Genomic DNA, 10118 nt, shown 5'->3' on the forward strand with positions numbered 1-10118 from the left:
TAAATGGTTGAGATGTATATATATTAAAGTCATCGAGAGCATGAGAGATAGAGGAGAGAGAGAATTAATTGGAGTCAGGTACATTTTTGGTAGCATTACTCACCTCAGCCCCACTTGGTGGTCCATGTGGAGAGAGGGTGGAGGAAGGGAGGGAGGGCAAGGGGAAAGGGAACGCAGGACAGGAGAAGAATGGAGGAGCCGAGCGAGCGGGGGGTGGGGGAGTGGTGGTGAGAGGAGAGATCTCTATTGCTGACCCAGGCCTATATACCTTTTGGAGGCGTGCAAGCCCACTAATTACAGGTAAAGACATGCGTCACAGGGAGGGGTTGCTCTATAGGTTATACAGCAATGAGGGGGTGGTCTAGAGGCATACACACAATAGGAAGAGGAGGGATTGGGGGTATACATGTGACAAGATGGGCGGATCCTAGACTTAGGATGGCAGCTTAACTTTGGATGTCAGAGAGCCGCCGGTTTTACCTGTTCCTGGCTCTGATAAGGGACCATTATCAATAGGGTATGAACTTCACGTACAGGGCCTGTCCATTGTCCTTGAACATCAGGGAGCAGGGCCTACCCAGTAGTCTGGTGACTAACTGCCTTCAGGGAGCATATGACCCCACACACACACACATCAGACCAGTTTAGATTGAGTCCATAAGTCTGATATTAGACCATATGTCCGATAGCAGTCTGTAAATTCCTCTTCTGACTCCCGCAATACATGCAATGATGCTGAGTGACAGAAGACCACAGGCCAGTGAGTAAAAAGTCTTGTGGATCCAGTGGTGGTGGAAGCATCCTAGTGCTGGCATGGGTCTCCTTGTGGCTCCTCCAGCTCCAGGGCTCTGGGTGTGTCTTGCCAACAGATGTCTCGCAGGGACGATGTGTGTCCCGCCTCCAGGGAGGAAGACAAGAGTGCCCAGAATCCTCAGGAGAAGGCCATGCCCACACAGGCATTATTGGCCATGACCTGCTTGACAGCCTGGAGACTCTTCCTTCACAAGTTTACAGGAGATTTTGTAACTGCCACAAAGGTTTATACACTTAATTTCAGGTCTTCTGTAGCAATAAAAACAATTTGTTTTAGAGAGGAATGCCAAGTGCTATACTGTCCCAAGAATTCCTACAGATTTTTGTATAATTTAATTTGTTAAAGTTCTGTTACGGAATATTTTCACATGGAAATAATTGCAGTGTGTAGTCCCTTGTTTTTTATTTTGTTTTTAATTCAAGCGTTGCCTAGCCCTTTTCACCTGCCTCTCAGAAAGGTGCTGAGTGGCATCCAAGAAACCCCAGGGAGCACATGAAACCCCAGTAAGAGGACTTAAGAGATGTCAATAGTTTGAACCCACAGTGGAACTTCAGGGAAAAGGGGGCAGTCTGCTTCTGCGAGCAACACAGCTTTGGAAACCGTCGGCAGTTCCACTTCTCCTGGGGGCTTGCATAAATTGGTCTCGACTCTGCACCAATGGGTTGGGCTTGATTTGGGAGCCAAGTAGAAGAACTGATGCTAAGGACCGGGTGTGTTCAATGCAACATCACAGATTGGAGTTCACTTTGCCGCTAAGTAAGAATCACTGCCGTCATTTTGGTCATTAGAGCTAACATTACCACTAAATTTTAAGATGGTATGTCTACGATGAGTACATTTTGAACTGCTGCCTCTGATTCTGTAGCTGAGACTAACGTTGCTTCTTCCTTAGAATGGAGGAGACGGCTTTCCGCAGGGCTTTGTGGCTTTCTGTAAGCTGTCACAACAATGATTTTCAAAACATGTGGGAAAGTTTTCCTACATTTGACTTAAATATGTAGTTCAGCAAGTAACCTAATACCTTTGAAGTGAAAAACAAAACCATTTTCAGATGCCAACAAAACTTTCATCATTAATTCGTCTGTAGAAGTTGCTTTTTAAAATGAAGTGCTTGATCACTTGGCAGCCTATATGTATATCTGAAGGAGCTTCCAAAAGTTCATGGAGAAATGGCATTTTCCCATAAACTGAGATCTCAACAACAAAAAAACCCATACCCACTGCCATCAGGTGGGCTCCAGCTCCCAGTGATCCCTGTACCACGTTTCCCAGCTGTACATCTTTATAGGAGCAGCCAGCCTCGCCTTTCTGGTGGATTCGAACTGCCGGCCGACTGCAGAGCAGCCTGATGTTTAACTCACGCGCCACCAGGGATGTTGTAAGGGCCTCTCTGCTTACGGGTCAAAGTGAAAACCAGCTTTTAGGAAGTAAGATGTCCATATTCAAATAGCGGCTTACAATGACCTTTAAAAATTTTTGTTCTATTGAGGTCTAACGAATTAGATTATATTACCTTCTATAAATGTCTTTGACGGTTTTTTCCCCCCACTTGTAAGATCTGAGAATTAAAATGTTTAAAGGGACTATGTTAGATAGGGTGCTCTAGAGAAACAAAACCCAGGACACTTAGGATTTTCTATATATTTAGATAGATATATGTACAACATAAAAAATAATAGTCTATGGAGCAGTACAAATGGCTCAGTGCAACTCAGTGAGACAGCTAATACACTGGCAGTCTTTCACGTCTTGAGGGCCACTGATGCAAGTCAAGGAAGCCGACAGCTGAGTGCTCTGTAGAGAGCAATGCAGGCATCTGGCCACAGGCAGCAAACATAACAGGGTCCGACAGTCCCCAGCTCAAGCGATGTATACTCCAATAGCGTGACAAAGCAGGTCTTAAAGGATCATCAAACTACAGCTACACAGTCCACGGGTTAGGTGTCCCACAGGTAGTGGAACTTGCAAGTTGAAGCAGAGAACCAGCATGCTCACCCTCCATTCCATTTTCAGTAATTCGTCTTGGATACGTTGCACATGATCAAACCCCACCAGGCATTCTACACCCTCCTTGCCATCAGTTTTAGATCTGTTGTTCAGTTTGTTAGCTTCCTGCTCCCCTTCCCCGTGCCCGCCTCTCCCATATCAACCTTGAACCACCAGTCCAATTGTTTTCTCCTTGGGATTGTTTATCCTGCCTATCTCATAGAGAGAAAAAAAAAAAAAAAAAAAAAACAAAAAAAAAAAAAAAAAACAAATAAATACAGCCAGGTCTGCCGACCCACACGAATGTTTTCCAATGGAGTCATGAGGTGCCAAGCCTTGTCCCCTGAGTCAGAAGTCAATTTTTGGGATTCCTCAGGGACTTTGTTGCTTTGCTCCCCTTTTGCCCTGTGGAAGGGTCAGACCCGTAACAATTCCTGCACTGTGTCTCCAGTGTTGTCCCCTGTAGTGCTGTGGGTCAGTGAGGTAGGTGTCTCATGGTGGAGCCGGCTCTATGGTCCTGTCCTCTCTGTGTATTGGCTGCTCTGAGCAAGGATGCCCTCACCAGAGCTTGATGGGCCACGATGAAGTTCTCTCCTCTTCCTCCACCTCCTCTCTCCTCTTTCTCTCTCTCTCTCCCCCCTCCCTTCTTCCTCCCTCCCTCCTTCCATCCTTCTTAGTTTGCACCCTTGTGGTCTAGAGAGACCCACCACTTTACCGGGCTGTATCTTCAGTGCTGTCCCCTATATTACATTTTTCTGGGGAGGTGGTCACCATAGCTTGGTCCTGTTTGTTTGCTGCTCCATGCTGGTATGTTCACTCAAGACTTGGCACTCTGGGATGAGGTCTGGTCCCTCTCTCCCTTTCCTGTGGAGATGTAAACAATACCTTCCCTGTGGGTGGATTAGTTCCCTGTACCCCCACCATCCTTATCTTTCCTGGGTTTTTTTTCCTCTTTCCTTTTTAGTTGGCTGCCATATGCATCTCAGGGTTGGGTCTGGCCCCTGCCAATGTGCCTGGACCTTGACCTGGGACTCATGCATTAAGTAGCTTATCCTCTATGCCCACTGTACTTTCTGAGTGTACCTGAGTGGACTCTTGTACTTGCCCCTTTGTGTTTGGCTAACTTCACAGCATAAGTTCCTACAACTCTTCCCATGAAACGATGTTTTTAGGGATATGCAGTACCCCATTGTATGTATGTACCAGAGTTTTTTAATCCATTTGTCAGTTGATGGAAATTTAGATTGCTTCCAATTCTTCACAAGTGTGGGCTATGCTGTGATGAACATTGGAGTGCAGATGTCTGGTCTTGGCCTGTTTCTTACTTCTGGGTATATGCTCAGTAGGGGGGTTGCTGGGTCATATGGTAGCTTGATTTCCATGTGTTTCAGATATCACCAAATCGATTTCCATAACGACTATACATACCCACAGGTCCACCAGCAGTGGATGAGAGTTCCTACCTCACCACACCCCCTCCAACGCTTGTTTCTTCCTGGTTTTTTGAATTAGGCTATCTTTGAGGGTGTGAGGTGGTTAGCTCATAGTTTAGTTTGCATTTCCCATATGGCTAATGGTCGGGAACATTTCCTCTATGTTTATTGGTCATTCGAATTTCTGCCCTTGTGAAACTTCTGCTGAGGTCTTTTGCCCACATCTTCAATGGGCTATTTATGTTTTTTGTTGTAGGCTAGCACAGTATTGTAGATTTTAGTCATAAGGCCTTTGTCTGATGAGTCATTGCTAAAGATATTTTCCCAGTCTGTGGGCTCTCATTACTTCCGGCGAAGTATTTCAATGTACATAGGTTTTTTTAATCTTCGGTGTATCCCACTTGTCAATTTGTGCTTCCTCTGTGTTTTTGTCTTTTCCTATTTCTGATAGCCTATGTATTCCCTGCACCGAAGTTCTCAGGTTTGTCCCAATTCCTTCATTGATGGCCCTAATAGTTTGGGGTTTTACCTCGAGTTCTGTGATCCACCTCAGCTTTATTCTTGTACATGGAGTGAAATGAGTCTTCATGTTTCTGCAAGTAGATATCAATTTTTTGTTGAAGAGGGCATCTGCTTCCTGTATCATGTTTTTGGACCCTTTTTGAATGAAAATCGTTTGTCTGTATGCTGATGATTTTATTTTGGGGTTTTCAGTTCTTTTCCATGGGTCTGAGTATCTGCCATTATACCAGTCCCACACTTTTTACCACTGCAGCTGGTACCATAGGTGTTAAAGTCAGGCAAAGCAAGCCCTCCTACTTGGTCCTTCTTCTTGTGGAGTTCTCTGCTAAATCTTCCCTCTGAGATGCTTTTATAATGGAAAAGAGTGGCGTCACCACTTGGTAATACTACCAATTTTATAAAGTTTCTCCATCATAACCTTTTATTTCACACAATTCTGAAGTCCACATTAAGTAGCCTTTTGGACAAATTTAAACTCATGTTGCTTAATTGCTTTAAAAGTTATGTAGATTATTATCAACTGCAAAGATAAGAAGTGTGTTTTTACAGGGTCTAAAAGATGTGTTTTCACAGGATTGATAATATTGTGGACTACCAAAAAAAGAAAAGCTATGTACATCAAAAAATTGTGGACTAACCTAAGCCTATTTTGGGAGTGACTTTTTGTGATATGTTGGTGACAGAAACATAAAAAGCACCTAAAGGAGATCCTGTCTGCCAGTACTAAGTGAATGGCCTCGCCAGCCCAGCCAGTGTCGTCGCCGCCCATGCAGGAGCAGAGCCGAGCCGGGGGCACAGCCCCGGGTTCTGTGGGCAAGAGGCCACAACAGGAGCTGATGACCCTCATGATGTCTGAGGACAAATGAATCTCTGCCTTCCCGGGATCAGACAACCTTTTTGAGTGGGTATGGGCCATCCATGGAGCAGCTGGTACAGTCTATGAGGACCTGAGGTATAACCTCTCCCTGGAGTTGCCCAGTGGCTACCCTTACAATGCACCCACAGTGAAGTTCCTCACCCTCTACTACCGCCCCAGCATGGACACTCAGAGTAACATCTGCCTGGACATTCTGAAGGACAAGTGGTTTGCCCTGTATGACGTCAGGACGATTCTCTCCATCCAGAGTCTGCTGGGAAAGCCCAACATCGACAGCCCTTTGAACACACATGCTGCCGAACTCTGGACCCCCCCCCCACCCCCCCAGCCTTTAAGAAATACTTGAACTCAAAGCAAGTCTCCAGCCAAGAGCACTGACCCTCCCTGTCCTTCTGTTGTCTTCTGTAGATGTCTGCCCTCCCTCCTCCCTCTCCCCACTCCTTGATTTCTGTGTAGAACTCTTAAGCTGTGGTGTCATTTCTGTTTTGTTTGTTCTCTAAGTCTCCATTTGCACCCTTGTGATTGATTATATTAAATAAATAACATTTGGGGTTGGTTTAAATTTTTTTAAAAAGTACCTAAGTATGTGTATGCAGGTTTGTTTTTGTTTTTTAAGTATAGCTAGTGCAGTATGATAAGCAGCTTAGCAATCACACTTGGCGTGAGCTAGCCAATCATATTTCTCTGACCCAGGCATTGATTGACCACCTGTTATGAGCCAGGCACTGGACAACATCCAGAGTGATACCTGTAGCTCATAACTGCTGCTGTGGTAGAGAGAAAGAGGGTAGTTAGAAAAGGCAGTGATTAAGGAGTCTTGGAAGCCTGTTGCTAAGCCTTTGCTGTCTTTTAGAAGTTAGAAATCTGTCAGTCTGCATTTGAAGGCCAGAACTAGCCAACAATACTTGTAATGTGGACACTTCCCTTCAAACAAAGAGCAATGTAATAAATTGAAGGCCTTGCTTAAGTCAGCCCAGGTAAAGTTGCTGACTGCCCCCAAGCCTTGCCTATCAAAGCTATTAAAAATAAAAAAAAAAAGATTTTGCCAGACAAGATACAATCTGTTTTCTCAAATACTGGTATTCAGTAAATGGTCTCCTTCCCTTTGGCCCTACCTTGGGAATTTTTCTACTTAAAGACAGGCTGCCTTTTGTTCACCTATGTTGATGAATGCTGCCACTTACTAAACAGGTGAGTGATATGCCTGTGTGTTTTAGAACAGTCATGTTGGATTACCACTTAAAAATCATGTCACTGGACATACTACTATACATTTGCTCCCTCTTTACCAAAACCAAACCAAACTCACTGCCGAGTCAATTCTGATTCATAATGACCCAATTCTGTAAATATTTTTTTAATTGCGAAGTAGGTAGGGGATTACATAATCAGATCATCATTTTTGCATTTAACAATTTAAACAGACCACCAAACTCATGTAGCTCTATGTCTGCCTACCACCATCTCACCATCTCCCTCTTAGGTTATCTTCCCCTTCACCCAAGTGAACACCTGTCTAACCACTAGCCTGTCACTTCCCCTTTTCCCCACTTCCTCTCTCACTCTTGATAATTACCAGAACCTGTTTCTTTGGGTTGAAAACCGTTTCTTGATTGTATTCCGCCATAACAGTAATCTTAAACAATGATTCTATGAAACCTGGGAGCAGAGCCTTCTCCTCCCTCAGATCCATTGGTCGGTGAGCAGTCCCGTGATGACCCCACAGCCCAGCTTTAATGGACTCAGCCCTGAAGGAATGAGAAGGGCTGGCAAGGACAGACGACAAGAGAACGTGCAAAGAATTGTCCCAGGGACGGCAAGCTTCCAGTCCGCTTTTAAATGCTCCTCTTTTAAGGATGAGATCATCAAGAATTGGTCACCAGACGTCTGAGACATAGGAGCACTATTAGAGTTTACATCTGAGCACTAGGTTTGTAGACTAACAATGAAAGCCCAAAGTCCATTTACAAAGGTGCCATGTGGATTAAGTCTCCATGGACAGCCCTACCCTGTCCTATAGTGTCACTGCATCAGAATCAACTCGGTGGCAGTGAGATTAATCATACATGTGAAGTCTTGCCCTCAGACAGCATTAGAAAGTGGATTGCTACCTAATCAGGCCAGGCAGCGGCAGCCACCCTTAGGGGTTTGCCTGTGTATGACTGATGGAGATTGGGCTACTGGCGATTCATAGTGCTGATTCATGCCAACTGCCTTGGTCCGGTGTCAATCTTGTAAGAGCTTTTGCCTAACATGATACATGTATCCTAATCATGTTCCTATTTCTGCAGTCCTGTTTCTGCGTGCACTGGTCTGCTTCCAGTTGTCCATCTGTGACTGTCCTTTGTTCTCTCAGGACCTACTTAAGCCATCAGTTCTCTGTAAACCTTTGAATATTATGACCTCATGTTGATGGTGCCCCTCCTGTGGATGATCTTTGTCTTGCCTTTGTCTTATTTAAGACTGGAAAAGTGTTCACCTCAAATTATATTTCAGATTTGGGGTGTCTTTCACTTTAAATAATACCCATATCAGATCTACCACCATCAAGTTGATTCTAACTCATAGAGACCTTATTGGACAGAGTAGACGTGTTCCATGGGTTTCCAAGGCTGTAAATCCATAAAATTCCTAAGGGAGCAGTCTTTGCTTTCAATCGTGGAGAATGTTCTGATGGGGGAAAGACAAAAATGTATTCCGTGTTGTGTCCGGTGCTGTCAAGTCATTTCTGACTCAGCACAACAGGAAGAAGCACTGCCTGGTCTCGTGCCATCTTCACAGTTGTTCTTACGTTTGAGGCCATAGGCACAGCCAGCCTATCAATCCATTTGTCTAAGGTCTTCCTTTTCGCTGCTTGTCTACCTAGGATCCTCACTTGTCTGTCAGTGTGTCGTACTGTGGTGGCTTGTGTGTTGCTGTGATGCTGGAAGCTATGTCACTAGGATTTCAAATGCCAGCAGGATCACCCAAAATGAACAGGTTTCAGTAGCGCTTCCAGACTAAAAACACAACAAAGAAGGATGGCTCCCTACTTTGGAGGGAAAGGCTGCTGAAAAGCTTGTGCATAGCTTCAACACATTTTCAAATACTAAAAGCCTGAAGAATGGAAACAACATTCCCCCTATTTGCTGATGGGGCATGACTCATGATAAAGAGAAATAGCTTCAAAAATCTAATCTGAATTTAGAATGTACAAAATATTAATTTAGGAAAATTGGAGTGGTCAAAGATGAAATGGGACACATGAAGATCCTTATCCTAGGCATTAGTGAGCTGAAACGGACTGGTATTGGCCATTTTGAATCAAAATCATGATTTACTATGCTGAGGATAACAAGAAGAATGAATGGCTTTCATTAACGAAGGATCTTGCCAAACTTGTCATGAAGTATAATGCTATCTGTAACTGGATCATATCTGTCTGCCTTCAAGGAAATCCAATCAATACAACTATTATTCAAATGTATGCACCAAGCACGGAAGTTGGTGATGAATTCTACCAAGGACTTGAGTCAGAAATTAAAGAAATTAATCATGCAATCAAGATGCACCGATAGTTATTGCGGATTGGAATGCAAAAGTTGGAAACGAATGAACAGTATTTGGAAAATGGACTTGGTGATAGAAATCAAGCTGGAGATCGCATGACAGAATTTTGCAAAGCCATAGCAAATACCCTTTTCCAACACCACACAGATAGAATACACAGAAATCAAATTGACTCAATCTTGGGTAGACATGATGGAGAATCTCAATATCCACAGCTAAAAATACTCCTGTGGCCAACTGTGGAACAGACCATCAGTTGCTCATATCATGCTGAAGGAAGCAGCTGAAGAGCATCAGAACAAGCCCACAGGAGCCAAATTACGACCTTGAGTTTATCCCACCTGAATATTGAGAACCTGTCAAGAACAAATTTGACACATTGGACACTAATGTTAAGAGACCTATGGAACTGTGGGAGGACACCAAGACTCTTTCATGATGAAAGCAAAAGGCTATTAAAAAGATAGGGGGGGGGAATCAAAGTGAATGTCAGAAGAGGCTCTGAAACGTGCTCTTAATCATTGAGTAGCTAATGCAAATGGAAGGAAGGATGAAGTAAAGGAGCTGAATAGAAAATTTCAAAGGGCAGCTTGAGAAGACAAAGCCAAATGGACTGAAATGTGCAAAGACCTAGACTTAGAAAATCCAAAGGGAAGGACATGCTGAGATTATCTGACAGTGAACGAATTAAAGAAACCCAAGCCTCGAAATGCAAATTTGAAATATTCTAGGTACACAATGTTGAATGCAGCAGGAAGCATCAAGAGAAGATGGAAAGAATACAGAGCCCCTGAGCCAGAAAGAACTGGTCCACAGGAGGTAGCATGTGAACAAGAACCTGGTGCTGAAGAAGTTAAAGCATCAGCTAAAAACAAGACTCCAGGAAATGATGGAATGCCCGTCATTTATGAAATATTTCTTCCAAAGCTGAAGAAGC

At 44.0% G+C, this 10118-nt stretch overlaps 1 pseudogene; it reads left to right on the plus strand.

The window, feature by feature from the left end:
* Nucleotides 1-5576: 5576 nt before the first annotated feature.
* Nucleotides 5577-6194, plus strand: LOC101649929 (annotated as a pseudogene).
* The last annotated feature ends 3924 nt before the right edge of the window (nt 6195-10118 follow it).

Source organism: Echinops telfairi, unplaced genomic scaffold (assembly GCF_000313985.2).
Source record: "Echinops telfairi isolate 266 unplaced genomic scaffold, ASM31398v2 ScPeMD7_7468;HRSCAF=8506_0, whole genome shotgun sequence".
Taxonomy (NCBI): Eukaryota; Metazoa; Chordata; class Mammalia; order Afrosoricida; family Tenrecidae; genus Echinops; species Echinops telfairi.